This window comes from Coenobita brevimanus, chromosome 29 (genome assembly GCF_032717465.1).
Source record: "Coenobita brevimanus isolate Jiangsu-jjx chromosome 29, ASM3271746v2, whole genome shotgun sequence".
Taxonomy (NCBI): domain Eukaryota; kingdom Metazoa; phylum Arthropoda; class Malacostraca; order Decapoda; family Coenobitidae; genus Coenobita; species Coenobita brevimanus.
Window position 1 is genome coordinate 18,399,082 of NC_136982.1, and position 18,952 is coordinate 18,418,033.

Below are 18,952 nucleotides of genomic sequence, written 5' to 3' on the forward strand. Positions count from 1 at the left end.
AGAGAGATTTAATCTGCTCATTTCTGTCACCTTACGCTACCACTTAATAACAGACCAGCTTCCACCTTCTCGTGGCAGAGGACCTTTGGTGGGAAGTGTCGGGCAGTGACGGCGAGTAGCTGACGTGTACTACAGACAGTGTCGTCGATCCAACACGGTGGTCTAGTTATACTACACAGCAGAACACTTAATATGTAGTCAACTGCTACTCCATAACGGCTACATTAAATTCTTGGCCAGCAGTGCGACGATACATTTTATTGGTGCTAGCGGTGGCACGATATTTAGTGCTAGCCGTGTACCGATACATTAAATTGGTGCTCAGTGCTGGGATACGATACGTGCTAAAAGGATTTATGCTGTGAACCAGTAACCCTTGCAATCGCTCGTTCCTGAAGGTGAAACAGAAAATCTTACTCTACTGTTGTAAGGGGACTAATTACTCGTGAGTTAAGTGGAGCAGATAAACTGGAGGGGTGAATATTAATTCCTCCCATTATTCTGCCAGTGCGAGATTCCTATCTTAAGCACAAACTGGCAGTTATCTCGCCCTGTGGTGTGCGAGATATCTCCATCTTCAAACGCAAACTGGCAAGAATCTTGCTCTCGTGTGCGAGAGGCGAGATAAGGAGAGTTCAAGCCAGTGCGGTGAGGAGTGGGTCAACTAGCGAGCGACTTCTGGCAACTCCAGAGGCGCGGACGGCCGCAGCGAGTCGAGGGAGAGCGAGAGCGGGCGTGTGTGGTGCCATGATCGTATGTGGTGCGTCGAGTGGCGTCACTGCCTGGCGTGCTGCTAACTCCCACAGCGAGAGGGCTGTCGTGCATGATTGGAGGAGTCTGGTGGAGTGTGGAACGTGGAATGTGGAACATCATCCTGGACTTTCATATCTAGGTAGAGTCCATGCATTAATCCACACACACACACACACACACTTGAATCAACACACGTTAGTTAGTTGATGAGTGGAAAAAGGTTTCTCAGAATTCCCTTGAAATAAATATACTTTCTGTGTATTGTATATGTGTTCCATTTAGGGAAATAGAGATAAGCCAACCACTAGACTCAGCATTACTTTCCTGAGACAGAGGATGTAACTGTGATTTGTGCCTCGCGGAATCAATTCCTTACAGTAAAGGGGTACTATGTTGCACCTGATTTTTGTGAGTTACACAGTAAAGAGATAGCAGTTCTGCCTAGCAAGCATCATCTAGCTTTGACAGTGAACTTCTCATCCCGGTTACGACCCTTTTTACCTTCATTCAGTGTTACTTCCTTGAATGTGAACAGGCTGTCTCATGTATTAAAGGAGCTTACCTTCCTCTCCCACCTGAACAGGACTGATTTAGAGCCTTATGTACTGTCCTATCTTCCTTCATACCTTTCTCGTTCCATTTTGATCCTGGCGTTGGTCTTCTACTTATTGTGGTCTTGTCCTGTGTTTGTGTTTTAGGCTACTATTTAAGGCGCCAATTAAGGAACCCACTGAGACCACGTGTCCGTACTCACAGATTGCAAGTGGATGTTCCTGAATAGTTAGCTACCCTACACTCTGGTTAGGTTACACGGTAGTTAGGACAACAATGTCGACGAGGACGTCTATGGTGTGGCCGAGCGATGTTCTGGTGTCAACATCTTTTTCCATATGAAGTTGTAGTATCACACATTTTACATAATAATTTTTAAAGCTGTTTAGTCATAATTAACAGTGTGTAATGAAGTGTGAATGATGAACAACCAAATATCATTTCGCTGTTAGCTGTGGTATAGGAAGAAGGTGGATGGCAGACCACAAGTGCCACCCTGTTTCAATTATAAAATGAAGGTTAGGAGAAGTGAAAAGATATCTGAATAGTGCGTAAGTGTAAAGTCCTGGGGAACCATTTATTATGTTGGTATATGTGAATGTACTTAATACCATTTTATAGAGGTGTATAATGTGCTAGTAGAGTTGTCATTTATCTCTACTTTTTGCATAAGCCCAGAGTATATGTAATGCTCGGCACCTCACTTTTTAGCTGACCTCAGCACCGCACCCTTGTCCGGCTCGGTGAGTGTACAGCGTCAGAGAGGCCGTTTTACAGTTTTAAGGGGAGGTGATGTCGCTCCTACATATCTCTCGGGTCGCAGTTATATTATTCTGTACCCAATAAAGAGATTTAATCTGCTCATTTCTGTCACCTTACGCTACCACTTAATAACAGACCAGCTTCCACCTTCTCGTGGCAGAGGACCTTTGGTGGGAAGTGTCGGGCAGTGACGGCGAGTAGCTGACGTGTACTACAGACAGTGTCGTCGATCCAACACGGTGGTCTAGTTATACTACACAGCAGAACACTTAATATGTAGTCAACTGCTACTCCATAACGGCTACATTAAATTCTTGGCCAGCAGTGCGACGATACATTTTATTGGTGCTAGCGGTGGCACGATATTTAGTGCTAGCCGTGTACCGATACATTAAATTGGTGCTCAGTGCTGGGATACGATACGTGCTAAAAGGATTTATGCTGTGAACCAGTAACCCTTGCAATCGCTCGTTCCTGAAGGTGAAACAGAAAATCTTACTCTACTGTTGTAAGGGGACTAATTACTCGTGAGTTAAGTGGAGCAGATAAACTGGAGGGGTGAATATTAATTCCTCCCATTATTCTGCCAGTGCGAGATTCCTATCTTAAGCACAAACTGGCAGTTATCTCGCCCTGTGGTGTGCGAGATATCTCCATCTTCAAACGCAAACTGGCAAGAATCTTGCTCTCGTGTGCGAGGCGAGATAAGGAGAGTTCAAGCCAGTGCGGTGAGGAGTGGGTCAACTAGCGAGCGACTTCTGGCAACTCCAGAGGCGCGGACGGCCGCAGCGAGTCGAGGGAGAGCGAGAGCGGGCGTGTGTGGTGCCATGATCGTATGTGGTGCGTCGAGTGGCGTCACTGCCTGGCGTGCTGCTAACTCCCACAGCGAGAGGGCTGTCGTGCATGATTGGAGGAGTCTGGTGGAGTGTGGAACGTGGAATGTGGAACATCATCCTGGACTTTCATATCTAGGTAGAGTCCATGCATTAATCCACACACACACACACACACTTGAATCAACACACGTTAGTTAGTTGATGAGTGGAAAAAGGTTTCTCAGAATTCCCTTGAAATAAATATACTTTCTGTGTATTGTATATGTGTTCCATTTAGGGAAATAGAGATAAGCCAACCACTAGACTCAGCATTACTTTCCTGAGACAGAGGATGTAACTGTGATTTGTGCCTCGCGGAATCAATTCCTTACAGTAAAGGGGTACTATGTTGCACCTGATTTTTGTGAGTTACACAGTAAAGAGATAGCAGTTCTGCCTAGCAAGCATCATCTAGCTTTGACAGTGAACTTCTCATCCCGGTTACGACCCTTTTTACCTTCATTCAATGTTACTTCCTTGAATGTGAACAGGCTGTCTCATGTATTAAAGGAGCTTACCTTCCTCTCCCACCTGAACAGGACTGATTTAGAGCCTTATGTACTGTCCTATCTTCCTTCATACCTTTCTCGTTCCATTTTGATCCTGGCGTTGGTCTTCTACTTATTGTGGTCTTGTCCTGTGTTTGTGTTTTAGGCTACTATTTAAGGCGCCAATTAAGGAACCCACTGAGACCACGTGTCCGTACTCACAGATTGCAAGTGGATGTTCCTGAATAGTTAGCTACCCTACACTCTGGTTAGGTTACACGGTAGTTAGGACAACAATGTCGACGAGGACGTCTATGGTGTGGCCGAGCGATGTTCTGGTGTCAACATCTTTTTCCATAAGAAGTTGTAGTATCACATTTTACATAATAATTTTTAAAGCTGTTTAGTCATAATTAACAGTGTGTAATGAAGTGTGAATGATGAACAACCAAATATCATTTCGCTGTTAGCTGTGGTATAGGAAGAAGGTGGATGGCAGACCACAAGTGCCACCCTGTTTCAATTATAAAATGAAGGTTAGGAGAAGTGAAAAGATATCTGAATAGTGCGTAAGTGTAAAGTCCTGGGGAACCATTTATTATGTTGGTATATGTGAATGTACTTAATACCATTTTATAGAGGTGTATAATGTGCTAGTAGAGTTGTCATTTATCTCTACTTTTTGCATAAGCCCAGAGTATATGTAATGCTCGGCACCTCACTTTTTAGCTGACCTCAGCACCGCGCCCTTGTCCGGCTCGGTGAGTGTACAGCGTCAGAGAGATCGCTTTACAGTTTTAAAGGGAGGTGGTGTCGCTCCTACATATCTCTCGGGTCGCAGTTATATTATTCTGTACCCAATAAAGAGAGATTTAATCTGCTCATTTCTGTCACCTTACGCTACCACTTAATAACAGACCAGCTTCCACCTTCTCGTGGCAGAGGACCTTTGGTGGGAAGTGTCGGGCAGTGACGGCGAGTAGCTGACGTGTACTACAGACAGTGTCGTCGATCCAACACGGTGGTCTAGTTATACTACACAGCAGAACACTTAATATGTAGTCAACTGCTACTCCATAACGGCTACATTAAATTCTTGGCCAGCAGTGCGACGATACATTTTATTGGTGCTAGCGGTGGCACGATATTTAGTGCTAGCCGTGTACCGATACATTATCGTGTCTCCCTATAGCACCCCTCCCCACATCTTTCTCCCTTTTTTTTTTCTTCCCGTCTTTGCTTCCCTTCTGTTTCTCTTACTCCCTCACCTTCCAAGCTTTTTCATCCTTCCTTCCTTCCTTCCTTCACCTAATCCTTCTTTTCTTCTTACACTTTCTTTTTTTTTTTTCCCACAAATTCTCCCTGAATTCCCACTTCATCTCTTCCTCGTCATCCACTCTACTTCTTCCCTATCCCTCCCATTAACCTTTTCACCTCGATAAAGATTGTCTGTTTCATCCTATGATTTTATTTTCATATTTACAAGTATCTCACGTATGAAGTGGATAGATATAGTCTCCGTAAACCCAACGTGTGCGATGACTTTTTATTTAGTTTATTTTTGCTTTTTCCCAGTGTATCTTATTCAACTTGGTTGGGAAAGTTTGCATGATTTGAAGGGTTTAAGTATTGGCTACTCCCCATCCCACCCCTGATAGCTCCCCTGCCACCATTCTGTCACCATACACTCCTTCACCTGTTATATCACCCTTCCCATCCATCTTAAACACACACACACACACACACACACACACACACACACACACACACACACACACACACACACACACACACACACACACACACCTGACTGAGTCACCACCAGCATCATTAGGCGACTGTCCCAACCTCCCGCCCACTCTCCTGTTCCCTCCTTCCCCAGTTGAGTCCTGCCTACCGCTATCCTCTCGCGACCTCCCCCAGTTTTTTTCTCCGTCACATTATCCTGTACCTCCCCCTTCCCTGAATTGCTTTCCCCCACTTACACTGCACAAGCACCACCATACCTACCCCTCAACAATCCCCCCAGCCCCCGAAACAAATAAACAAACAAACAAACTGTCAGTCCCCCTTCCCCCTCCAACTGTCCTATTCTCCTTCCCCTGTCCAGTGGATCCCCTCTGACTGCTTTATCCTCTCCTCCCTTTTTTATAGCCCTCCACACTCTGTTTCAGCCCATACCTACTCTCACATACCCCACCCACCCCCACATACCATACCCACTCCCACATACTTCGCCCACTCTTATAGCCTATAGCCCACCCACTCCAACGTACCCCACCCCATCCCACTTATTCCACCCATTCCCACATATCCCACCCACTTCCTTAGTCACTCCGAACGAGGACAGCTGATTGAGTCCCATATCAGCTTCATTAATCCACCTCAGTGTCATGACCGATGGCTATTGCCTGTTTAGCCTTCCCTAACTCACGTGCTCTGTCTTTTAAGTTGATACCACCTCCTCCTTCTGTGTGTGTGTGTTCACTACTTGATAGCAGTAGTTAGTTAAAGGTTATTTTTACTGTACACTATCGTGCATTGCGAATCATATGGTCATATACTTAAACATTAAACTACAAAGTGGAATGCAAACTCCCTATTTTTTTTAATTCCTGAAGCAAGTGGGTCAGATGGAATATATTTAGCTATTCCTTTTTGTGTTGCTAACTGCACTTTTTAACGTAGGATGCAAGGAGACCATACCTACTGTAATAACCACAGATATTTAAAAAAAAAATGGGGTTTGCGTTGGACTTTGCGATTAAAGGTTTAAACATACGGCCTGTAATGGTGGAATTCAGCAGCTAATGGCATCTGGTAGTGCATTCAGTAATCATTTTTTTCCATCTGTCCTTTCAGGTTTATATAATTTTCGTATTTATAGTTCTGCACCCTACCTTAGTTGGCAGTAAGGTTCAGGGTGATGATAATGCTGGTGGTATTATTAGGAAAAAAATAATGGTGGTGTTGATTTAATTATATTTTGGCTGGATTCATTATTGGAACAAAAAACGCTGAGAAGTCCTTTATTTATGTTACACTTTGCAGTGTGTCAATCTCCTGGGACTCTCATTGGCTTCAGGCATGAGTGTCCTGTATATGTCTTAAATTACAGCCATTTGTATGGTGCAGTTGTAAGAATTCACTGTGTATATTTATGAAGTTTGTTGTGGCTAACTCATGCTTCTGTCAGATTCAGGATATTCCTTTCCTTCTTCCCCTAGGGCAGTAGCAAGCAAGAAGTCATAATATGAGACGCAGACCTGTATCACTCAGCTCAGTGAATCAAGAAGCTCCATACTGAGTTTCATTCTTCTCCTGCACATGTCCCATCTATCAACGCTTGTTACAAAATGGTGGCTGTTGCAAAATGACCAAGCTTTTTGCTGCAGCCTGATGAGTTCAATACAACCTTACACATTCTGCTACTTCGGCAACCCCGCCGTCAGTGTCACACTCTGCAGTGTCTGTCTCCTGGGACTCTATTTGGGAATGTGACATCACATATCCTGGCATTACATGGCCCATGGAGTATAATTTGAACAGGTACAGACAGATTTTATGCCATTTTTCTGTGGTTGCTCTAGCAGTTCATCACTGAGCAGAGCCATACCCCTCCAAGTCATCTTCAACCTACCAGATCCTCTTTGTTGTTTCGCATGTGGCGTGTGAGGTGATGGTGCAGTGACGTCACCCCTGCCCAGCACAGCTGTACCTTCCAACGTGATACCACCTTCTCTTCACACCGAGAACCAGTGGTGAATCACATCCAGACCTGTGTGTGTGTGTGTGTGTGTGTGTGTGTGTGTGTGTGTGTGTGCACCCATGTTGGTATATGCCCCAGTCACACTGCAGGTACGACTTGTCGCAAACCTGAAAATCGCGAAACCAGTCCCTGACCACGGAGGTCTCCGAGCAGTCATGCCACTGATCAGCTAGCGGTGGTCGTCCAGTGTCTGTCCAGCGTCCGTCCAGTGGCCAGCCGAACGGCGACCATGGCCTGGTACACACAGGTCAAGACACCGACAGGTGGCCGGCCAGTAATTGGCAGGCCGCTGACAAACGGCGGCCGGTCCGCGTCCTGTTTGCAGTTTAGACCATGACCTCTAGGCCGCCACTAGACCGACATCAGCTACGGATTGGCCGGCGGCTTGTCTCGGTCCAGCCCACCACCTGTCGCTCAACCAATCGCCGGCTGGATGGCGGCCGGACTTCAACCACCATCCTGGACAGGAGGCTTGTGGATGGCGGCCACCGCAGTCCAGTCATCGCCTTGATGGAGTGCGGATGGCCACCACACAGAGCGGGCGAAGACTGGCCTGCATCCGGATGGCAACCACTGCTTAAAAATCAGGTGTCACCAGCCAGTTGCAGTCCGTAAGCCAGCCAGACGCAGTCCAGCCGCCCACCGGGCAGCTTCCGTGCCACGACATCAGTGGTCGCGAGGAGGTTTTTCGTGCAGCACAAAAAACCTTGTGACGATTTTTTGGTCGCCATGGTGGCCTGCGGCTAGACCGACACATATGAAGACTGGTTGTAAACCTCACCAAAACCACCCACGACTTGCAGGTCGCGGGTGGTTTGTGATAAGTTGTACCTGCAGTGTGACTGGGGCCATACTGTACCACCTACAAAATACACTGACCCGCCCCTATAGTTCCATGCTCTCAACTCCCTGTGATTTTATTATGGAAATGTTGTATCATCTCTGTAAGAGTTGTGATGAATGTAATTATTCAGCACTGAACATATAACTGCTACCCACCACCAGACAGTTTTATCTGCGGACTACTACTGGTTCTTAATGTGCTTTTCTTACAGTCGTGTTAATGCAGTTTACTTAATTACAGTATTTGATACATCTTCCCCTGTTCATCTTTCATACACTTGGTATATTATGGACAGTTATGTAAGTGATGAAGTGTTTACTAATGCAGCCTTGGTTACAATAAATCAGCTCACTAAAACAGTGGTGAAGATACAGTCGTGGTGTGAGCTGTGGTGAGAGAGGTGATGATGATCAAGATTGCTGATCCAGCTAAACATGTCAGCATCGTTTGGTCATCACTGCGGGGTCAACACACTTGCTCGCCTCTTGTGGTGGTGAAGATGGCGGTGGTGGGGAAAGGGGACGAATGGTGGAGAGTGGTGGGGTTGTTGGAGTTGGCGGTGAGGTCAGCTGTGCTGTTCAGCTATCACACAGTTCACTCACTTCCTTGTTGTTGCTTGCAGTTTTGTTCTCGCTGTATTCGCTTGTAGTTTGATTGATGATTGTTGCTTGTAGAGCAGTCGTAGATTGTTTTGATTGTAATTCGTTTGTTGATTGTTGATTGAGACATTAATTGGCTTCGTTTACCACTGTCACCAATGTCGATGAACGTAGACTGGTTATAGTCGATTCGTTTTCACCGCTTGCCACCAGTTTCGATAAGCGTAGCCGTAGGTACATGTAGAGAGATAGGGAGGTTTATTGTAGATCGTCAAAGCACTGCCAGAATAAAGTCATGAGACGACGTATGGCTCGAACTTGTCGCTGCATAGTAGAATGGTCTGTCGTCGGCTTGAGTGAATAGGTAGGTCTCTCTCTCTCTCTCTCTCTCTCTCTCTCTCTCTCTCTCTCTCTCTCACACCTTCTACCTTTGTGTATCATAAGCAAGGTGAGTTACAGAGAACTCTTAGGTTACGGAGTTTATTGTACACAGTTGTATGGAATTGTTGTTTACAGTGTAACGTAGCTTGATGGCAAAGCCCCCTAGCTGACCCTATCTCCTGCCTTCCACACTCGATTGTGTTCTCGGGTCTTCTCTAACCCTTTCTGACCTGAATGGAATCTCTGCGACATTATATACAGCTTGGAGAGGATGTGTGTGTGTGCGGTGTAGTGTCTGGTAGATTTCCATTTACGTGGATTAACTGACTAGAGCTGGTTACTCCACGTGTTTGAATACATCATGAAATTCTTGGTTGTCTTGACTACAAAGAGTCTGTTTGAGATACATCATATGTTATGACATTCTTGATGATCTGGGTCAAGATTGTGGATATACATTATGTGGACTGACATTCCTAGTGAGAAGCTGTGAATGTCTCCAGCGGACACTGCATCCTGCACATTGTGATATGTGATTGTGATAAGAGATATATAATGGCTATAAAATGCCTACAGCAATTTTCTCCTGCCTTTCTGTATATACTGCCATTGTTAACGGTTATTAATCATAAAAGTATATTTTTATAAGAAAAACTTCCTCCTTCTGTAGTTACAAGTTTTCATATTTTCATTGTATCTACATTCCCAACCTAATTATTCGCGACATTCCCTTAATTTAAGAAATGTACTGTACGTTCTCTGAAGCTGATGACACTCCTTCGTCTGGCGATGAGCAAGCATCTGGTTACAGGGTGGTTGAGTGCTTTCATGACAGTCTTACTCGTTTGACAAGTGGGAAATGTTATGTTAAACCTGATAGATTTCCATCATCTATAAATACCGGTAACTACCGCTTCAAATAAAGTAGCTGTCTCTCTTTCTATAACTAATCCTTCCATTGTAGACATTATTTTTATTAACTACCCGAACATTTCACACGTTTCTCATTTATTATTTGATAAATATTCCCCTTCTCCACCCACTCCACTCCCAGTAATTTTATTACAACTGCAACCGAGCCTGGTGCTCCTTACACCGCTTCCACCTCTACTAATTCTGTTTGCATCTCCAAGGCTGCTCAGTTTCAAAATGACCCTTTCCCGCAGACACTAATCTAGGAAGATGCATCACATCCAAAATTAACAGGAATGGACCCTGTTGTTACCGTTTATGATTTAATTAGTGAAGTTAAATCTGAAATTACTACCAAAAGACTTCCAACAGACAGTGCTAAGATTGCATACATCAGGCATAGACTAGATAAAGGCAGTTCAGCTTTGACAAATTTGTAAAATTCTGCACCCACACTCAGGCTGGTTGTCTGATGGGTAATCATGGAGTATTGCAAAATTTACAGCAGGATAAGTATACAGAGAAAAATGCCTTGCTCAAAGCAGCAGTTGTGGTTGCTGCAACAAGTACTGAACATTATAATGTACTATAAAACAGTCAGTGTTATTCAGATAGCAGACTGTAGCACCAGTCAAGCAGGGGGGTACTCCGAAGGTGGATGGAAAGCTAATGAGAGGGAGAGCTTGAGTTCCCGTTTCATCAGCCCTTGGGACTAGCTTCTGACCGTCCCCCCACCTTTGCTGAACCTTTTCAATGTTTCAGTAACACAGATAATAGGCCAGCATGCTCTCCAATACAAGTTCCCCTAACTGTCAACACCAAACTACATGCACATTACACACTACATTTCGTATTTAGAATTCAGAAAAATGGTGTCCCACCACCAAGCCTCAGAGTCCTCGGGGGGAGGGGGGATTATGATAACCCTGACCATCCGCCCCTTTCCCGACGATGACCAGGTGAGTTGCGTGGAACCACTGTCTGACTCTCTTCTTTGTCATTTCTGCAACATTCGTGGCTATTCATCTTTCTCTCTGTTGAACACTACCTCTCCTCTAAACCTCACGTTCTCTTCCTCACTGAGACTGAACTTTCTTGGGCAACTCATAGCAAACCCTTCTATGTAATAATCCTTCTAATACTTTTCTCTATTCCATACTCACTTCAAAGACAAACAAGGTTGTTATGCATTTGTACACAACACATCTTGCTGTCAGGTTCCTGAACTTAAATCTTCTGAATTCTTTACTCTCTGGCTTTGGATTTCCTCTTATTCTCTGACTAAAATATATCTGTGCTGTTTACCTATCCCACGATTCTACTGACACTGAAAAATTCTTTGACTGCCTTACTTCTAAGCTGGAACACATCGTATCAATTTCTCCTTTCTCTGAAAACTCCATTCTAGACTTCAGTGTTCACCACCACCTTTGGCTCTTCTCTCGTTTCACTGATCCATCTGGTGAATAAGCCTACATCATTTCTATCCTTAATGACCTAGAGCAGCCTGTACAGCACACTACCCTTATCCCTAACCACCTTGGAGAGAGTTCCAACATTCTTGATTTCTTCCTTCCAACTAGTCCTTCTGCTTACGAGGTTAATCTTTTGTGTCTGTTGAGCTCCTCCGATCACAACCTTATCACCTTAACCTGTCCTATCATTCTAGTAGCGCCTGTGGACCCTCCCAAGAAGCGGCAGCTGTGGTAGTTTGGAGCTGTTGACTGGGGAGGCCCTCAGACAGTACTCTGATTTTCCATGGAATGATTATTCCATCCATGGCCGAGAGCTATCGGAGTGTGCCTTGCGCATTATGGAGGTTATTCTCTCAGTCATGGAAGCATACATTTCTTTCTAATATCCTGTGACTAATGTAAAAAAAAAAAAAGTGTAATCATGCATGTTCTGATGCTGTCCACAACAAGGCGAAGTCTTGCAAAAGGTACCAGAGCCAAGCCACCCCTGAATCTCATTTCTTTTATGTTTCTGCCCAGAATCATGGTAAGTCTGTTCTTTACTCCTCTAAAAATATTTTCATTCATACTAAATGCTTTAAACTCCCCAACTCACGCTTCTTCCGGCATATGCCAATAACCTTTCTAACACCTTTACTTCATCATCCATCCCTTCTTTTCCACTCTGATGGCTCTGTGGCTATTTCTTCCACTGATAAAATAAAACTCTTCACTTAGACTTTCTCCTCCAGTTCCATCCTAGACAGTTTCGGTGCTGTTCCTCCATCACTTTCCCCTTCTGACTTCCTTATGCCTGACATTAAAATTTCTTCAGCTGATGTATTTTCTGCCATCACTGGCCTCAATACTAACAAGACATATGGGCCTGATAGGGTTCCTCCTGTTGTCCTCAAGAACTGTGCTTCTGTGCTTACACCCTGTGTAGGCTAACTCTTTTGCTTTTGTCTGTGAACCTGTACTTTTCCTTCTTGCTTGAAGTTTGCTCTCATTCAGCCTGTTCCAAAGAAAGGGAACCATTATCATCTTTCTAACGATCGTCCAGTTGCTTTAACATCCTGTATTTCAAAAGTTTTCGAGTCTCTTCCTAACAAAAAAAATTTAATGTATCTTTCCCTTCACAACCATCTTTCTGATCGTCAGTATGGGTTGTGCCAGGGACGCTCCTCTGGTGATCTTCTCACTACCTTTTGGACTCGTGGTCATCCTACTTTTTGGGAATCTGGCGAAAGCTTTGCTATTGCACTTGAATCTCAAAGGCTTTCGATCGAGTCTGGCATATTATTTTAATTCCCAGACTGCCCTTTTACGGCTTATGTCCTTCTATCTGTGCCTTCATCTCTTCCTTTCTGGTTCTTCTATAGCTGCTGTTTGTAGATGGCCACTATTCCTCTCTTAGAGTTATTAATAGTGGTGTTCCTCAGGGCTTTGTCCTATCACCAGCTCTCTTCTGTTCGTTCATTTGTGACCTAAGCTGTACATCTAATCATATCTAATCATATGCTGATGATTCCACCTTGCTCCTTTCCATTTGCTTCCCGCAGCATCCATCTCAGCAGATGCTTTAACAAACAAGGGATCAGGCTATGGCACACCTACAGTAATGTCTGACTTGGCTCATGTCTCTGATTCAGGTAAAAGTAAATTTGTTGCTTTTAATGAACCCCAAACTCAGATGTTATGTCTATCAACCAGACAAATCTTTCAAAGGAGTTTCCAATAATTTTTAGCAATATCCAGCACAACCTTGCATCATCTTTAACAATACTTGAGGTTTCATTTTTGGGGGGAATTACCTTGGAAAGATTATATTGCCTCCTCTGTAAAATCTGCTTCACAGATTAGATGTGCTAAGCCGACTCCAAGTCTTGTTTACCCATGCACAGTTGTTGACTTCTTACATGCGTGTTATTGGCCCCTGTGTAGAGTACAAGTCTCACGTGTTGGGAGGCTCCCCACATTCAGCTCTTCTGAACAAGGAGGATTCAGATGCTTTTCATCTCATCAACTCTCCTCCTCTTACTGGCTCCCTTCAACCTCTTTCTCTTTGCCGCACTGTTGCATCTTTATCTCTTTTCCATCACTACATCAATGGTCACTGCTCCTCTGAACTGTCTGCTTGCATCCCTCCACCTCTACATCTGGTGCATAGCACCCGTCTAGCAACAAACTCTCATTCCTTTTCTGTCCAACTCTCTAATGCAAAAGTTACCTCTTACTCCCAGTCCTTCATGTATGCAGCAGGTCAACTCTGGAACTGTCTGCTTCTGTCTGTATTTCCTGCTGCCTATGATCTCCAGTCAAGGCATCTCGAAATGAATGGATTTTTAATTTGTCTCCGTTATCTTGTTTTTTATTTATCTTGGAGGGAACAATTTGCAAGCTCCTGGCCTTTGGTTCCTTCTTCCTTGCATTAAAAAAAAAAGTGAACCACGGTTCCTAAATTGCTTTAATAAAGAAGAATTGGACATCACAATAGAGCTTGAGTTCAGTTTTCTATGGGTAATGACTTACCATTGTTAGATAAACAGATGGAAGAGAAACTTTTGGTGTTTCAGAAACGCAGCCTTTCTTCATGTTTCACCCATCCACTTTTCCTGCACCTGGCTATCAGTCTTAGAGTCTGGGATGTCTTACACCCAACCAGCAAACAAAATGATTGTGCAGGGAAACGTGTACTATCTATGTCGTGTGCAAGACTTTTTTTTTTATGTAAGAAAGAAGGAACCAAAGGCCAGGAGCCCACAACCAGTTCCTTCTAAGAAAAAAACGAAAACAATACAAAAGAGAGCCAAATTCAAGATCCGTTCATTTCGAGATGTCTGGACATACGGCGTTTGAAAGACTGGAGATCATAGGAAGTAGGAAATACAGACAGAGGGAGGCAGTTCCAGAGGTGACCTGTTACATAAATGAAGGACTGGGAGTAACTGTTGATTCTTGCATTAGAGAGTTGGACAGAAAAGAGATGAGAGTTTGTTGCTAGACGGGTGGAGGGATGAAGGCAGACAGTTCAGAGGAGCAGTGACCATTGAATTAGTGATAGAAAAGAGATAAAGATGCAACAGTGTGGCGAAGAGACAGAGGTTGGAGGAAACCAGTAAGAGGAGGAAAGTTGATGAGACGAAGAGCCTTTGACTCCACCCTACTGAGAAGAGCTGTATGTGATGAGCCTCCCCACACATGAGAGTTGTACTCTACACAGGGGTGAACAAAACCTGTGTATAAAGTTAACAACCGTGCAGGGGTAAAGAAGGTATGGAGTCGGCTTAGCATACCTAATCTCTCGGAAGCAGATTTTACAAGAGATGCAATATGTTCTTTCCAAGATAAGTCCCGAGTGAAAGAAACCGCAAGAGTGTTCAAGGATGATGCAGGATTGAGCTGGATATTATTAAACATTATTGGATACTCCTATGCAAGATTGTCAGGTTGATAGGTGTAAAAACTGAGTGTTTGATGCATTAAAATTGACAAGATTATTTTTACATCAGTCAGAGATATGAGCCAAGTCAGACATTAGCCTCATCCCTTGTTTGTTGAAGTAACTTCTGAGATGGACGTTGCGAGAACCGAATGGAAAGGTGAAGGGTGGAATCATCAACGTACGAGTGGATAGGGTTAGATGTACAGTTTAGAAGGTAATTGATGAATAAAAGGAAGAGAGTTGGTGATAGGACAGAGCCCTGAGGAACACCACTTTTGATATATTTAGGAGAAGAACGATGGCCGTCTACAACAGCGGCTATAGAACGATCAGAAAGGAAGCTATAGATGAAGGCACATATAGAAGGATAAAAACCGTAAGAAGGCAGTTTGGAAATTAAAGATTTAAGCCAGACTCGATCGAAAGCTTTTGAGATGTCAAGTGCAATTTTTTTTTTTTTTTTAATAACAGAACGGAGGAAGGAAAAACAAATGAGTAAAAAAAAAAATAATCCATACACCAGATTACTGGTGTCCTCTGTTCATTAAATATCTGTAACAATTAGACTTGAACAGTTGTGGGTTGAAATTTGGAGGGAAACAACTCTGGGGAAGGGAGTTCCAGAGAGATGCAGTTCGGGGAATGAAAGAATTCTGATAGGCAGAAGTTCCGCAATATGGCTGAGTGACATTCCAGTCATGAGCGTTACCAGATGCCCGTTTAGCATGAGGGAAGGCATGGAGAGGTGGCACCATGGACGCAACTTCGTCTGAGCATTTGCCAAAAAAATATCTGTAAAATAATGCAAGGGAGGCAACATTCCTTCTTACTTGCAGGGGAAGTAGTTTATTTGTAATGGCAGGGTTGTTAATGATTCTAACAGCTATGTTCTGAATTTTGTCTAGTTGTCTTAATGCAACCTCTCCACATCCATTCCACAAGGGTGAGCAATATTCAAGCTGAGAGCGCACATGACTCTTATAAATTATAGCTAACTGCTCATCGGCGAAGTGGACTCTGTACAGTAATCCAAGTTTCTTTGAGGCGGTTTTAGCAAGTGATCTGACATGAGAGGTCCAGCTGAGGGCACTGTTAAGTGAGACGCCAAGAACTTCAATACTTTTGGAGATGGGAATATTAGCAGCACTGAAGGTAATGTACGAATCTGGGAATATCTGTCTATTAGTAAACTGTATATATTTAGTTTTACTAGCATTAAAAGAGACAAGGTCGTTTTGTCCTCATTTACTGATTGTAGATAGATCTTGATTTATGGAAATGGCTGTACTGAGTTGAGAGGTGGAGATATTAGACTTTGTAAATGGATGTCTGAGTGTGAATGAACAATGTAGTGTTGAGTCATCTGCACATGAGTGAATGGGATTGTGGGTGACAGATAAGAGATCATTAATATGAACCAGAAATAGGGTTGGCACCAGAACTGATCCCTGTGGCACGCTGGCGTTAATTGAGTGGAAAATGGAATATACATCATTTACTTTTACTCTTATTTTCCTGTCACTAAGATATGAAGAAATCAAAGGAACAAGAGACGTTAGTCCATAGCAAGGGAGTTTGGACAGCAGGGAATGGTGCCATACTCTGTCGAAAGCTTTAGAGATATCAAGAGGTACTGCATGAGTTTCTCCAAAAAGATCAATTGATTGATGGATGGTATGAGTTAAGAGATTATGTCAATGATGGATCTTTCATGGCGAAAACCATATTGTCTATCACTAGTTAAGTTGTTGGATTCAAGATGTTTAACAATGTGCTTATTAATTAAAGTTTGAAATACCTTACCAAGAGAAGATGTGACAGCTATTGGTCTGTAATCAGAGGGGTCAGAGGAACTTCCTTTGTTCGGAATTGGGTGGATATTGGCTTCTTTCCATGAATTTGGGAATAAAGAAGTATGTATGCATAGTCTGAATAATTTAGCTAGGACAGAGGCAATTTCAGGGGAACACTTTTTCAAAACAATTGGCGGAATTCCATCTGGGCCTGGAGCTTTGTTGGTAGGTAAATTGTCTAGGATGGATTTTACGTATCTTGTCTGTATTTTGAGTGGGGCTATTTTGGGAGAATCAAGTTCCAGTACTGGGACATTTTGGCTGGTATCGTCTATGGTAGAGTTTCTGGCAAAGGTACTGGCAAAGATATCTGCTTTCCCACGTGGGTCATTTGTAATGTTGCCATCTGAAGATTTTAGTGGGGGAATGGAAGATGACTTGTTAAAGTTATTATTGAAAGAATTAAGAGTTGACCAGAATATTCTGTTGTCATTAGAGTTGTTAAGTAGTTTTGATGCTTGCTTTTGAAGAAAGTTTGATTTAGATAGATAAAATACAGCTTTTGCATGATTTCTAGCAATTTTAAATTGGGAGAGTGATTCAGATGTCTTTGATTTTAAGTAAGAGTTATTTGCTAATGACTTTTGGGCTGTTGCTCTGGCACAGTTGTCATCAAACCATTTTGGAGAGTTCGATCTTTTAGTGAACTGTTGACTTGGTATGAATAAATCCATACTAGCTAGTATTAAGTCGCAAATGTGGGACTGGGTAGAATTGAGATCACTAGAGAAGAAAGACTGCCATGGAACATCAGCAACATAATTTCTAAATCCATCCCAGTCTGCCCTATCAAAGTGCCATCGGGTCACCCTGACAGGTTCAGAACGGGGAGGTGTAGAAGGGTTGATTAACCCCTTAAACGCGGCCGTGTACAGTCTTTTCCCCCCGAGTGGCGGGGTTGTATCGCGGTCTGAGTACCTGTAGGAAAATATTCGCCAAAAATCAGAGATTAACCCTAGAACATTATACTTGGTATGGCAGATAGTACTTACATTCAGCTTTCTCCAGAGACAGGTGTTGAGCCTTCGTGGACTACCCAAGGACTTGTGGAGACTTGCAAATTTGGGTAACCAAATCTTCACTTTAACACCTCCAGCATCCCGGTTTCCCCTCTACCACAGCCTCATTCTGTCACAGTAAACTTTATACTACAACGTAAAGGTAGTTTGGAATCCGTATTTGTACAATAAGCACTGAAAATAAGGCTAAAATCAACGGAGCGTACGGCCGACATGCAGTGCGGCGGCGGTCTTCCCGTCACTCAACAAACATTTCCATTTTCACAGCTAAAAACATGTATACTACATTATTTTCATTCATATTACTTCCCAAAAGATCACCACGGCGCGCTTTTTATTCTGCCTTACGCCCGTCACTTTATTCTCGTTCCTGTCAGCCGCTTGCACTGACTCGGAAGAGCTAGAACTCGCCATAATGTCACTTTGAAAACCTGCGGTAAACTGACGCTAAACAGGGGCAAACCGTGAGAAAAAAAGCTAGTGTTACAACTGGGGAAACAAGCGTTTCCTATTAGCATAAACTGCTTGTGAGAGGAGAGCGTAGATTTACAGTTCTGAGCCCTCAGAGTGCTGCCATGTATCACAGCCAGGCTGGCAGGGGCCGTGGTGGGGGGGGGGACGGGGGAAAAACGCGATACTTGGCAACAACGGAGGTCAGTGGTACAAAGGTCAAGTGTGCTAAAAGTAGCTAAAGGGTGGTGGTACTAATAGACAATACTAGCTGGAGCCTGCCTGCTCGCGGTTATTCAAAATTTACTAGAATCGCAAACGCGACGCTCCGCCGTTATGTCCTTTTTGCCGAGCGTCGCAAACGCAACGATCCGCGTTTAAAGGGTTAATGAGGCTTTGATGAGATTGTGGTCAGAGGATCCAAGTGGTGACAGTACCTCTATCCTGTATTGATCTGGATTATTTGTCAAGAATAAATACAAGAGATGGGCATTATGGTCAGGATTATCAGGTATTCTGGTTGGTTGCTTTACCAACTGGGTGAGATTAAACGATTCCACAAACAGCTCCTACTCTAGACCAGTGTCGTCAGTCCGGGCAGAATGCAATAACCATTCAACATTGTGTATGTCAAAATCATCCAAAATGGTAATTTCGGTGCCAAGGGCAAGGTCCAGGTAGCTCAACTGAGTGGATATGAAATCATATACACTGGGTTCTGAAGAAGCATTGGGTGAACGATAAACTACACAAATATATTTGGTAATGTCTTGACAATTTAATTTATATAATGAGT